This window comes from Balaenoptera ricei, chromosome 1 (genome assembly GCF_028023285.1).
Source record: "Balaenoptera ricei isolate mBalRic1 chromosome 1, mBalRic1.hap2, whole genome shotgun sequence".
In the NCBI taxonomy this organism is placed as follows: domain Eukaryota; kingdom Metazoa; phylum Chordata; class Mammalia; order Artiodactyla; family Balaenopteridae; genus Balaenoptera; species Balaenoptera ricei.
In genome coordinates, this window is record NC_082639.1 from 131,077,916 (window position 1) to 131,090,034 (window position 12,119).

The following is a 12,119-nucleotide window of genomic DNA, read 5'->3' on the forward strand; positions in this document are numbered from 1 at the left end:
TCCTCTCTGTCACTGTCTGCATGGGCGGTGTGTGAGCAGGAGGCCAGGGTGGGCCCCGTGCAAACAGGATTATAGTGCAAAGCCCTGACCGCAGCCTGCGTGCCATGGAGCCACGGACACACCTGGACCCGGACCGGCAGCTGGGTAGCTGGCAGAGGAGCCTTGCGTGGTTCTGCCTCACTCACTCGGGAAACAATATGAAATCAGACTCATTCTCAGGGAATGAACATGCACCTAACCCTGTGGTTCTAGACTTTGTTATGCATGAAAGTCACGGTGGGAGTTGGGGTGGGGGAGCTCATTAAAAACACAGATTCCAGCGCCCCAGACCCAGGGATTGCACTTCAGTAGGGTTGATGGGGCTCCAGGAACCTGCCTTTAGCACATTTTTCCGTGACTATGATGCAGGTGGTCTGTGGACCTCACTTTGAGAAATGCTGATCTGGAGCGGTCATGTGTTTTTAGAGTTGGGAGAGACAATAGGCTTCCTAGGTGACCAAGTCCATCATCTGAAGGCCAGAAAGGTTAAGTGAGTGTACAACCCCAAAGGAAGTACAAGGGCGACCCTGCGGGAATGGGAGCAAGAGAGTGACTCTTAGTTAAGGTAGTCAGGCAAGATCAGAGGAAGCGGCAGACAGACAGCGCTGGGGAAGCAACTGGCAGAGACAATGGAAATACTGTCTCCCTGGAGAGGAAAGTCACCTTCAGGGAGGGTCCTTTCCCTGTTAACACCCTGCCCCTGCGTGCTTCAGGATGGTCAGAGGGAAGGGCGTGTTAAATGTGCATGAACTACAGGACACGTTCGTCGAGTCTCACGATGCCAAGTCCTCCACACCCCTGAGAGACCTGGCAGGGGTGCTGGGACTGACGGTCAGAGCAATGTGGGGTGCTTCAGGACCCTCAATTTGGAACTGGGAGACATGGGTTGATATCCAGACCCTGTCACCCAATATGTCTGTAACTTGGGCCATTACTTCTCAAAGCCTCCATTTCCAAACTGGTAAAGTGGAAATAATAAAGCTAGCTTTACCGCCTCCAATCAATGCAAGGATGAACTGATTCATGCTATAGCCCTGCCAATGGAAGAGACTAAATATTTACTGAGTGCCTACTACCTGCTAGATCATGTGGATTATATACATAGCTTTAAGCATTTAAAAGGCCAATTTCAAATTAGGAAATTTGACTTGGAATGACATCACTTAAGTGCTTTCTGAATGAATTATTTTCTTTCTATCTGCTAGATCATGTGGATTGTTACATATACATATAATACATCTGTATTACAATGATGGAAAGGTACTGAAGGAGTAGAGTATTAAATACTAGTATCCCCATAGGAGTAATCTGTTTCTTCAAAGTACTTGGATACCCTACAAATGAGATTGCATAGCTCTGAAAGGAGATCGTCCATATGCTGCAACCTTTACCCTGTTAATTAGGAAACACATGCACACACACACACGCACACAGAGCTTTTGGCATCAGAAACAAATCCATGAGACAAAAAGGTGGCTTACAGGAAGCGCATGGTTTTAAAGCACAGTAGTGAAGCACACTGCAGTGAGCCAAGGACAGCAGCGGGGAGAGTGAGGTTCCCTAAACAATAGAACTCCCAAAGCACTGCTCACGTTGAGGAGTGGGAGCCCTGTGTAAACACCACCCCTCGGAAACAGCCTCCCAATCCCTGACGCAAGTCCCGCCCTTGTTCCGGTCTCAGTCTGCTCTTCCAGTGCAGGGACTCTGCTCTCCTGGCCTGAGAGTGATGAATTAGGCTGTCGGGGGTGGGTACGAGGAAGAGCAGTAATTTTCCTGAGCAATGAAAACTGACATTTTCCCATGGCTAATCAGAAAGGTACTAAGCACCATTATGTTAGTCAAGCCCTTAGAGCTCCTGGGATGAGAGACATTATATAAGCATTAATTCTTATTGCAGTTGGAAGGAAGAACAACTAATACAGGAAATATTTTTAAGGGCTGGAATGGAAGGCTCTGAGTCAGGGATGACTTATGATGCCTTTGCTGCTCCTTTCACTGAAGGCGTCATCACAGAGCTTACCTGCACATCAGCTTGCTGGCTAGCTGTCGGGTGGCAGGACAGTAGTAAGGACAAGAACGTTTCCCCTGGAAAGTGTGTTCTTAAAATGTACTTGGACTCATTGAAAGTGGGATATAACATATGAAAGTACCTTGTGTGTTAGAAGGAAAGGGTTCTTACCTCTTCCATCCTACCTTTCTGTGTAGACTGTACTATGGAATAGACAATTACCCTGAAAGACGTGAACATTTAAGTGTCACTAATTTCTAGAATGATTTTGTTGGATTGTTTGTAAATAATCCTTTTGCCACTTTAATTGGAGTTGTATGAATGCCATATCTGAATTTGGAAAAAAATATTCACTTTGACATTACTTTCTTCCCATCCAGGAATGTAATATACTTGCGCATTTATTAAAGAAAAATCATTTATTAAAGCTTGCTGGGACCTTGGATAAGTCATCAAACCTCTCTGAGCCTCAGTTTCCTCATTTGTTAAACAAGGGGATTGCATCAGATGAGGGTCCCTTTCCATCTCTAACATTTAGTAATTCTATATTTAAAATATATTCTTGAAAAAAGATACGCTTTTTAGTGTTGTCAAAGCTTCTGTCTCTGAAACCTCAAAGTCACTATTAAATTATTGGTTCTGGAAAAGAATTGATCATTGAGAAAGTTTAGGAGCTGTCCTCTCATAGTCTACCCCCTACTTCTTCACCAGAGCCATATTACTTTCAGATGTCTAGAAATATCATGATTTTCTTACTTCCTGGCCTTTGCGTGATCTTCCAACAGTGCAGGACACTTTCCATGGCCTCTTCCCCTTTCACTGGGCTCACCTCAACCCACGTGCAGACTTCCACTTAGACAGTGCCTCTCCTGGGAAGCCTTCCCTGACCCTCCCATCTGGATAGTGCTCACCTGTGCATTCCTGTTTAAGTGCCCCTATTATACCACCTCCCAAACTTGTGTGCTTGCCTATTTATTTTTTAGAAACTTTCTCTAGATTGTAAGATCCCTGAAGATAGAAATTCTATGTTATTCACCCTTACATCCTATTTCTAATGGAGTTTCTGGCCCATAATCGATGCTTGATAAATATTTATTGTTGCTATGGTAGAATTGTAAACTCTGAGCCAATTATAATCTTCAACAGTTTAGTAACAATTTAGTACCTCTGAGTAACATTTTCACATTTGTCATTGTCAGTCAGCTCTTCTCAGTGCCCATTGTCATGGAGAGCTGCTCCATAAATCACCAGCTTGGTTAGGCTACCCAAAGGCATTTGTGTACTTACCCTAGGACCATCTGAGAAACACGCTATTTTCACTTTTCTGGAATGGGAAGTACATTTCACAGAGTCTCCCTAGGGTTCTGGAATCTTGGGATTCTCCCTTACCTCCTTTGGAGAGATAATCCAAATCTGTGAAAGTGGCCTCAGATGGGGTCTGCTCCAAGAAGACTTCATGAGAGAAAGGCAAAGGAGAATTTGTTAACATTTATGGTAAATCCAATGCAAAGCTCCTCAAACCCCACAAGGACTAGAATACCCCAAATACAAACTTTGAGGAAGGAGATCCTTCTACAAATTTTGACTTTGAGTCCTTTAAAAGAATAGTCCAGAAAAGGCCAGGGATAAATATCTGAATACAAATTGTTTTACATCTTGATAATCTCCATAAATATCAAACAATGATGCCTTCATCCCTTCTGCTTCTAATAATTGCCATCTAATTTTGACTGATGAAATAAAGTTTCCATTTTAAGGCAGGACAAGAAAAAATTAAACATAAAATTCTCTCTGTGTGTTTATTTGGGTCTCCTCCCTCCCTAATGTGCAGTGTGCATCTACATTATACATTAACCACAGCTCCTTAAAGATAGGAGTGCCTGTTCAACCATAAAGATCAATTTTTTTTTTTCTTTCTTCTCACACTAGCAATGTAACTTCTCAAAAGAATAGTGTTCTTTCCCAGCTCTGTAGGGGGTCATGGTGACTTGCTGCTTGCTTTGTACGCACTTACCTGGACTATATATCCTTGGTAAACTTTATGTAAAATATCAGTATGTCATTTTGATGTATGATCCTTTGTCTCGAAAATGTACGTGACTATGCCTTTGACGTCTAACAAGCAGAACAGTTCTCAGAGCTTTCTGAGAATTTGCCTTCCTGGTTATAATCCTCAGTTTGGCTGGACTAAAATTCTTTCTTTTTCTTCTTGATAGCTAATTGAATTTTCATCGACATGACAAAGTTTCTTCACTCTCTGAGTACAAATACTTTCATTGTAAAATAAGGTAATCAGTATTCATCTTGGGAGTTATGGTGAGAATTAATCTACTCCCTTTTCTTCCTAATTGCCAATTTATAATCCAGCTCACAACAGGAAGGCAATTTGATGAAAGGAATCTAGGCTATTTTTTTTTTTTTTTCATTTGCTTTCTAGTCCTGGGTTGGAGAAAGGAAGGTGAAGGTATACTTATGGTCAAAAGCCCAGGAGTCTTTGATCAGTATTGTGGAACCTACTCTTCCCCTAATGGATTAGAGAGGTTGGAAAGGAATCATCAGGACTTGACATCAAGTCCCTGCCCTCCAATATTCCTTGAAGCCTCAAGTAAGTAAACATAACTCTCTGAGTCTCCTCAATTGTAAAAATTGGCATAATAATATCCAGTTCTCAAATGTATTATGAGGATGAGATGATAATTGTGTCTGTGAAGTGCTCAGGCAGTGCCTGGCTCAGAGGAACCAGTCAGGAGTTGAGGACAATTCCTGTCCTCTTTTCTAGGCTGCACAGTCCTGCCCTCTGAGACTCCATTTCCACGGCTCATCCAGTAGACATAGAGGTGCAGCCTGGGATGCTTTCAACTCCTGCTGATTAGAGAACTTACTCAAATAAGCAGGTGCGTGGTAGAGTGGTGAGGTGAGGGGCTCTGGAGTCAGCAAGAAGAACTGCCTTTGGCAGTTGGTTATTTGAACTCTACGTTTGTGTTTGCCCAGTTGTAACATAGGGATAATAGTATCTACTTCATAGGATTGTTGTGAGTATGAAAGGAGAAAATGCACGATGCTTCATAGTAAGCACTCAACAAAAGATATTCGTTGACTATTTTAGGCAAAAAAAAAAGCTCAACTCACATGCATCCCCCTCTCTGAAGAGTTTTCTGATCACACAACTAAGATGTCATTGCTTTGAGCTGCCATAACACATTGCCCGTATTTCTTTTCAGCATGAAATTGTCGTGCTGCCATGTGTTAAAATTAGCAGCTTACACGAGACTCCCACACAAAGTTGTGTGCTTCTTGAAGACAAGGACTGCTTGTTTCAGCCATGAGTTCCTCAGAATCAGTGTGGGTACATAGTAAAGGCTCAAAAGCCATTGTTGAGCTGAACTGAAATGATGAATTAAAACAGAAAACTCCTTCTGCCAAACATGATAACTAGGAAGAGAGGTGCTGTGTCTCCCCAGAAACAACTAAAACGGCAAGAAACAAATCAAATTTAACAGTCACCCTGACATGGGTGGTCGGGAAATTGATTGAGGGTGAGAAGTGATTGAAAGACACAAGTAAAAATTCCATTTTACAGGAAAAATCACTGAGAAAAATATGAATAATGATATTAAACATGTTATTTGGAGAGCATCGAGATCGATGAATTGGGCAATTTTTCCCAGGTTTGCCAGGAAAGGGAATCAAGGTCACTCAACTCCTGACAGTTTAACCTTTCAAATTCAACTTTATTTACTCTCACTCAGCTAAAGACAAATCAGCTGACACACTAAGTAGAATAAATATTAAATGGTGGATCACTTACAACTATGATTTATGGACCCTGTACAGCTTGTAGTATGTGTGCAGATAGCATTGTACTGACAGACCCTGAGAGGGGTGGGGACGAGGTGAGGAGAGGAGAGATGGGAATTAAACCTCTGCAGGTTTCCACTCATATCACTTCCTCCTCATCTGGGAAATTTTATCTTCTCCTTATTGTCCAAGAAACTGTTGTGCAAACACCTCACACCTGACAGACCTGTTGGATGACAACCATGGTATGAGGTTTCAGATATCAGGGCGAGATATGGCAGTTATTTTCCATGAAACAAAAGCAGACAGCATCCCTCAACTCCAGGGCTTCATCAGAAGAGACCAAATACTTGCCACCGGCACCAAACATGTGAGCAAGATGCAGTGCAGGAGAAAGGGAGGGAGGGGGTGTTTATTCCAGCACATATGCAGCCCCTGTCCTAAATCGGAGCCAAACTGGATGCCAGTGAACCTAAGTGATGCAGGGTTTCACTGATACAATTCCAACTCCTCATCAATGTTAATGAGCCATTTACAATTACGGTGAAAAATAATATTTTTAAAAACTAAACTTAGTATCTTTCGTTTGCCTAAAAGCTCCATCAGATACTGGTGTTAGTGTAGATGGTTCTAATTCTTATGCTCCTGAAGTCCACAGACTTTCGTCTATGCCTGGGATCTGCCTTGCACTCATGCAGACTGTCAGGCAAGTTGCTTAACCGTACAAGTTTGGGAGGGAGTGAGCTGTTTCCCAACCGGTAAAATGAGGAGGTCGGTACAGCTTATCTTCAAGACTGTGATGCTTAGCATTCTAAAGATCATAGACAATCTTTGAGAATCCGATGAAAACACTAAACCTTCCTTGCAGAAGAGAGTGCATACATTAGACTTTTAACATACATTTTCAGGGACGTTATGGACACCTTGAATCCAACCACAGACCATGGGTCCCTGCAACCCAAAGGATTCTTTCCTAATATTTTATGACTATGAATTCCTACCAAGAGAGGATAAACCACGGGGCACTGCTTCTGCCTTCAAAGACCTAATTTTAAATTCAGTGTTCTAGAGAGTATCAGGTTAAAACTTTAAAAATCTGATATTTCCTGAATTTTAACCCATACGGTATTATAAAATTTTAATCAAACAACTTCAAATAAGCCTTAGGTTCCTTTCTGTATATTTGTAAATAAAATTAAATTTTCTTAATGAACCAGACTTTCTACTTGAATTACGATTTCAAAGGTATTTCTCCAGGAAAAAAAAATTTGACCCTAGACTGTAAATATAAACAAATAATCACATTTTGATAAGAACTAATGTTCACCTGTGAAACCTTATTATAGGCCTGATTGAAGGAACCACCCTGATGTGACCATTGTATTAAAATGCCAGGAAAACAAATTTAAGGGTTGACCACTTAGCAGAGCACTGTGTCAGTACAATCACAAATTCCCTTTTAAATGTCTACTTTGTGACCTGGAGCATTTTAAGGATTAATCCAAGAGGTCAAACAGGAAATGAGTTAGGTGGGTGGTGAGAGGTGACAAGCATAGGAGATTTCAACAGAGGGGGAAATATTAAGAAAATGTCACAATCATAACATGGCTAAAAGCTCTATTTGGAGGAAAAAAGTATTAGGTATCTTAGCACCTTCCAAATCACATCCTTTTTTCTACTTAAAACTTGTTCAGACTCTCTTATTCATTTACATATTTCCAAAGCCCAAGTCAGCATCTGACCCATTGTTCTTTCTGCAAATTTTTTGCTTCCTTCTTCCCATCTTTTGGCAAAAAAAAATGACAGAGTAAGAAGCAAAAATATCTGTACATACCTCATCTTCCTGTTGCAGAGTCTGGAATCCTATTAGATTCTGTTCCTTGGGCCAGTGTGTGAAGTCCCCAACCCGTCCCTGTTTATGCTGTAAATATTTCTCAGATGGTTAAGACTATAATGGGCTTGTAATCATTAATATGATGTGAAATGTGGCCTCCCAGTTCAATTTCTCGTAGTTAGCCGAGACTGGGCCCGGAAAAACGAAAGACAATGAGCAAGGACAGGTAAGTTCTGACTGACATCCGGAAAAGAGGGAGACCCTAAGAGATGACTAAGGACACTTGTGCTGAGATGGGATGTGCTGGGGGAGAAGACACCCGGCGGAAAGGGAATGCTGAAAGAACCAGTTGAAAACGCACAGGGTAAACTACCTTCTTTTTAGTTTCGACCCAAATAATTCCAATCACTCTAGTCTGGATGTGGCAGTTGTTTTACTTTGAAAACTTTGTACATGGGAGGCATTAAAAATATCTGTGGAATGAACGAAATTATCACCCACACCCCTGAGCCCTATGATAACTAAGTTAAAAATCCTTCTCATATAAAATGCAGTTCTAAAGCCGAGGCCCCCTTAGAGCTGACTGACTTTCATCAGTGACAGTGTGGCCATCTGTCTGAAATAAATGCTTTTAAGGTCATTCTCCATAATTCTGCAGCCCATGTTTCTTTCTAGTCATGCAATCTGTGCATTTCATTCTATCATCATTTCCTTTGCTTTTCAGTGTGACCACATTGAGAATACAACTATTCTACTATTCACTGTATTGGTAGCATTTATGGAGCATCTAACAAGTGCCAGGCATTAGAGAAAGTATCTGAAAATGCATTTGTTCATTTGCATCAGGTTATATTAACACTTTTCCCATTTTACAGATGGGGCAATTGAAATTCAGGGAGTTCAAAGCCCTTCAGTTAGTAAGCCCTGGCTCAGGCTCCCATTCCATACTGTGTGCTTTAAAGTCAGGACTCTAAGTCCGTCTGTGCAACTGTGCTCTGCAGAGAGCAGGCACTCAGTCTAGGCTGCTGACAAGTGAGAAACAGTTCACCATATTAATTGCAAATTACAGGAGAGCTCAAGTCTCCCCAGGAATAATAAATGCCAAGGCCCTGGTGCCACGTCGGCTCCATTTAGTCTGGACTTGGAAAACTCTCACTCTTCTAAAGCTGTGCCCCTGAAAGCCTGCTGTTCATCAGGCAAAATACAAGGAGGGAGATCTGGCAGGGCTGGGTGTCATTTTCACACTCTGCTCAAAGGTGTGGGTGATGTATCAGAGGCCTGCAAGTGGCCTTGAGAAGTAGACAATTTCTCTCCTACCCCTTCCCATACCCGGGGACTCTGTAGCCCCAGCTTGAAGGTTGCTGCTTTCTGGGCAGAGCAAGGCAGTCTGGTGCTGTTTCCCGGGGACGTAATCTCGCCTTGAGCCATTCCTGTTCTCACTGCCTCATTCTTCTACGCTAGCCTGGTAGAAACTACCTCGTACCAGCTAGTGAACCGGAACCATGACCTATTCCTTCCTGCAGGGCAGTAAAGGCAAGGTCTGGCCTATGCTGGTAACCACAAACCAGCCTGGGCTGCCCTGGGTCACCTCATCTCCCAGTGAGGCAGCTTGGCTTTCTGACTGCTTTCTGAGTCCCAGCCATCCCAGAGCTGGAAGGTCAAACTACCTGCTCTGCGATTGGCATCTTAATCATAAGTTCTTGTAATCATCATCACATTGCTGTGAAAATGATCAGAATGTCTCTGATTTCCCAACTGGGAAGCAGTGGCTCAGCTAGGTGAAGGAACATACCCGAGGCACACCCTTGAGAATGTCGGAAAGAAGATTCAAACCTAGCCTGTCTGGCTGTGCAGTTCGTGCTTTCCCCGAGACCACACTAGCTTACAGCCTCTCTCTCCTGCTCCTCTCTGCAGGACACTCAAGCGAGAGATAGCAGTCCATTCCCTGCGAGAGGCTCCTCTTTCCAGCTGAGGGCTGGGTCCCTGCACTATTTATTCCACTGAGCCAGAGCAGGGCCCTGAAACTCTTCCTCTCGACCCCACTTCCCACTGCAACTTAATCACATTCGTTAAACCAGGAACAACTGGTTTTGCAGCGGCATTCACCTGAGGCTAAATTCACCTTCAACCATGTCCTGTGCACTGCTCTCTGAAATCTTGAAACTTAATCACAGGTTTTTCAAAAGCCAGTACTCTTTCCCTATCCCACAGTGCAATCTTCTAGGCTAGAGATCAGAATGCCTGGTCTTGATGTAGTGCAAAGAGCATGGACTCTGGAATCATACAGGATGATCCCAGATTCTGTCACTTAATCACTCTGTGACCTTAGGCAAGTCACTTAACCCCTCTGAACTTCAATTTGCTAATATTTACCTCCCAGCATAGATGTGAAAATTAGCGATAATGTTTATAATAAGCCTAAGAGTGAGGGGACATAGTAGATTCTTCACAACCAGTAGCTATTTTTATTACATGCACCACTTCATTGGTATGTGACATAGGGAAAATCTATGCCTATGTCATGCCTCAGTTTCCCCATCTGCAGAATGGAAATAATCTGAGTCTCCTGCCTAATTCAATCTCACAAAAGCTGTAGAGATAGTGTACCTCTTTACTGTAAAAGATTGAGTTCCCTCAATGACTAAAGGAGAAAAATTCTGGCCATGCATGACCCACAGCCATTATATTATTATGCAACTTTTGTTTTCTCCAGAGCTTCTTGCTCTTGGCAAACATTAATTTATTCATTTTCTCATCTTCCCTTTTAGCATCATACACTGAGGACTTTATTAAGCTGTTCCAGGAAAGCAATGCACTTCCTGTCTCTCATTAAACACATGATGAGTCTGGGATGTTGTTAGTTATCCAAAAATAAATCAGGTCACATATAAGCCAGATTTTCTGGACCAACTCAAAGAACCTCTTGTTGATCTAATAAAAAAACTTACCTGATTATTTTGGGTTGCTTCAGGGATTTATTAACATTTATGGAATACCTATGAGGTGGTGGTTGTTTTATATGTGTATATATATATAACATAACATAAAATAAAATAAAATATAATATAATATAGATATAATATAATATAATATAATATAATATAATATAATATAACAAACAAGGCCTAATGAAGAAACATGGGGAAAATTGTTTTTAACTTTTTAAAAAAATTTTATTGGGGTATATTTGCTTTACAATAATGTGTTAGTTTCTGCTTTATAACAAAGTGAATCAGCTATACATATACATACATCCCCATATCCCCTCCGTCTTGCGTCTCCCTCCCATCCTTCCTATCCCACCTCTCTAGGTGGTCACAAAGCATTGAGCTGATCTCCCTGTGTTATGCAGCTGCTTCCCACTACTTATTTATTTTACATTTGGTAGTGTATATATGTCCATGCCACTCTCTCACTTCGTCCCAGCTTACCCTTCCCCCTCCCTGTGTCCTCAAGTCCATTCTCTACATCTGCTTCTTTATTCCTGTCCTGCCCCTAGGTTCTTCAGAACCATTTTTTTTTTTTTTTTTTTTTTTAGATTCCATATATATGTGTTAGCATACGGTATTTGTTTTTCTCTCTCTAACTTACTTCACTCTATAAGAGGCTCTAGGTCCATCCACCTCACTACAAATAACTCAATTTTGTTTCCTTTTATGGATGAGTAATATTCCATTGTATGTATGTGCCACATCTTCTTTATCCATTCACCTGTTGATGGACACTTAGGTGGCTTCCATATCCTGGCTATTGTAAATAGAGCTGCAATGAACATTGTGGTACATGACTCTGTTTGGAATTATGATTTTTTCAGGGTATATGCCCAGTAGTGGGATTGCTGGGTCATAGGGTAGTTCTATTTTTAGTTTTTTAAGGAACCGCCACACTGTTCTCCATAGTGGCTGTATCAATTTACATCCCCACCAACAGTGCAAGAGGGTTCCCTTTTCTCCACACCCTCTCCAGCATTTATTGTTTGTAGATATTTTGATGATGGCCATTCTGACTGGTGTGAGGTGATACCTCATTGTAGTTTTGATTTGCATTTCTCTAATGATTAGTGATGTTGAGCACCCTTTCATGTGTTTGTTGGCAATCTGTATATCTTCTTTGGAGAAATGACTATTTAGGTCTTATGCCAATTTTTGGATTGGGTTGTTTTTTTTTTTTTGATATTGAGCTGCATGAGCTGCTTGTAAATTTTGAAGATTAATTCTTTGTCAGTTGCTTCCTTTGCAAATATTTTCTCCCACTCTGAGGGCTGTCTTTTTGTCTTGTTTATGGTTTCCTTTGCTGTGCAAAAGCTTTTAAGTTTCATTAGGTCCCATTTGTTTATTTGTGTTTTTATTTCCATTTCTCTAGGAGTTGAGTCAAAAGGGATCTTGCTGTGATTTATGTCATAGAGTGTTCTGCCTATGTTTTCCTCTAAGAGTTTTATAG

The 12,119-nt window shown here is 41.6% G+C and overlaps 1 protein-coding gene across 1 annotated transcript in view; it reads right to left on the reverse strand.

The window, feature by feature from the left end:
- DPT (dermatopontin) overlaps positions 1–7,760 on the reverse strand; it is a 61,468-nt gene extending 53,708 nt beyond the window's left edge. The window contains exons 1-2 of the mRNA XM_059935788.1: positions 7,680–7,760; positions 3,437–3,499 (exon numbers count right to left, since the gene is read on the reverse strand). The gene's annotated coding sequence lies outside the window, so the exon portion shown is untranslated. The remainder of the gene's footprint in view (positions 1–3,436; positions 3,500–7,679) is intronic.
- Between the last annotated feature and the right edge of the window lie 4,359 nt (positions 7,761–12,119).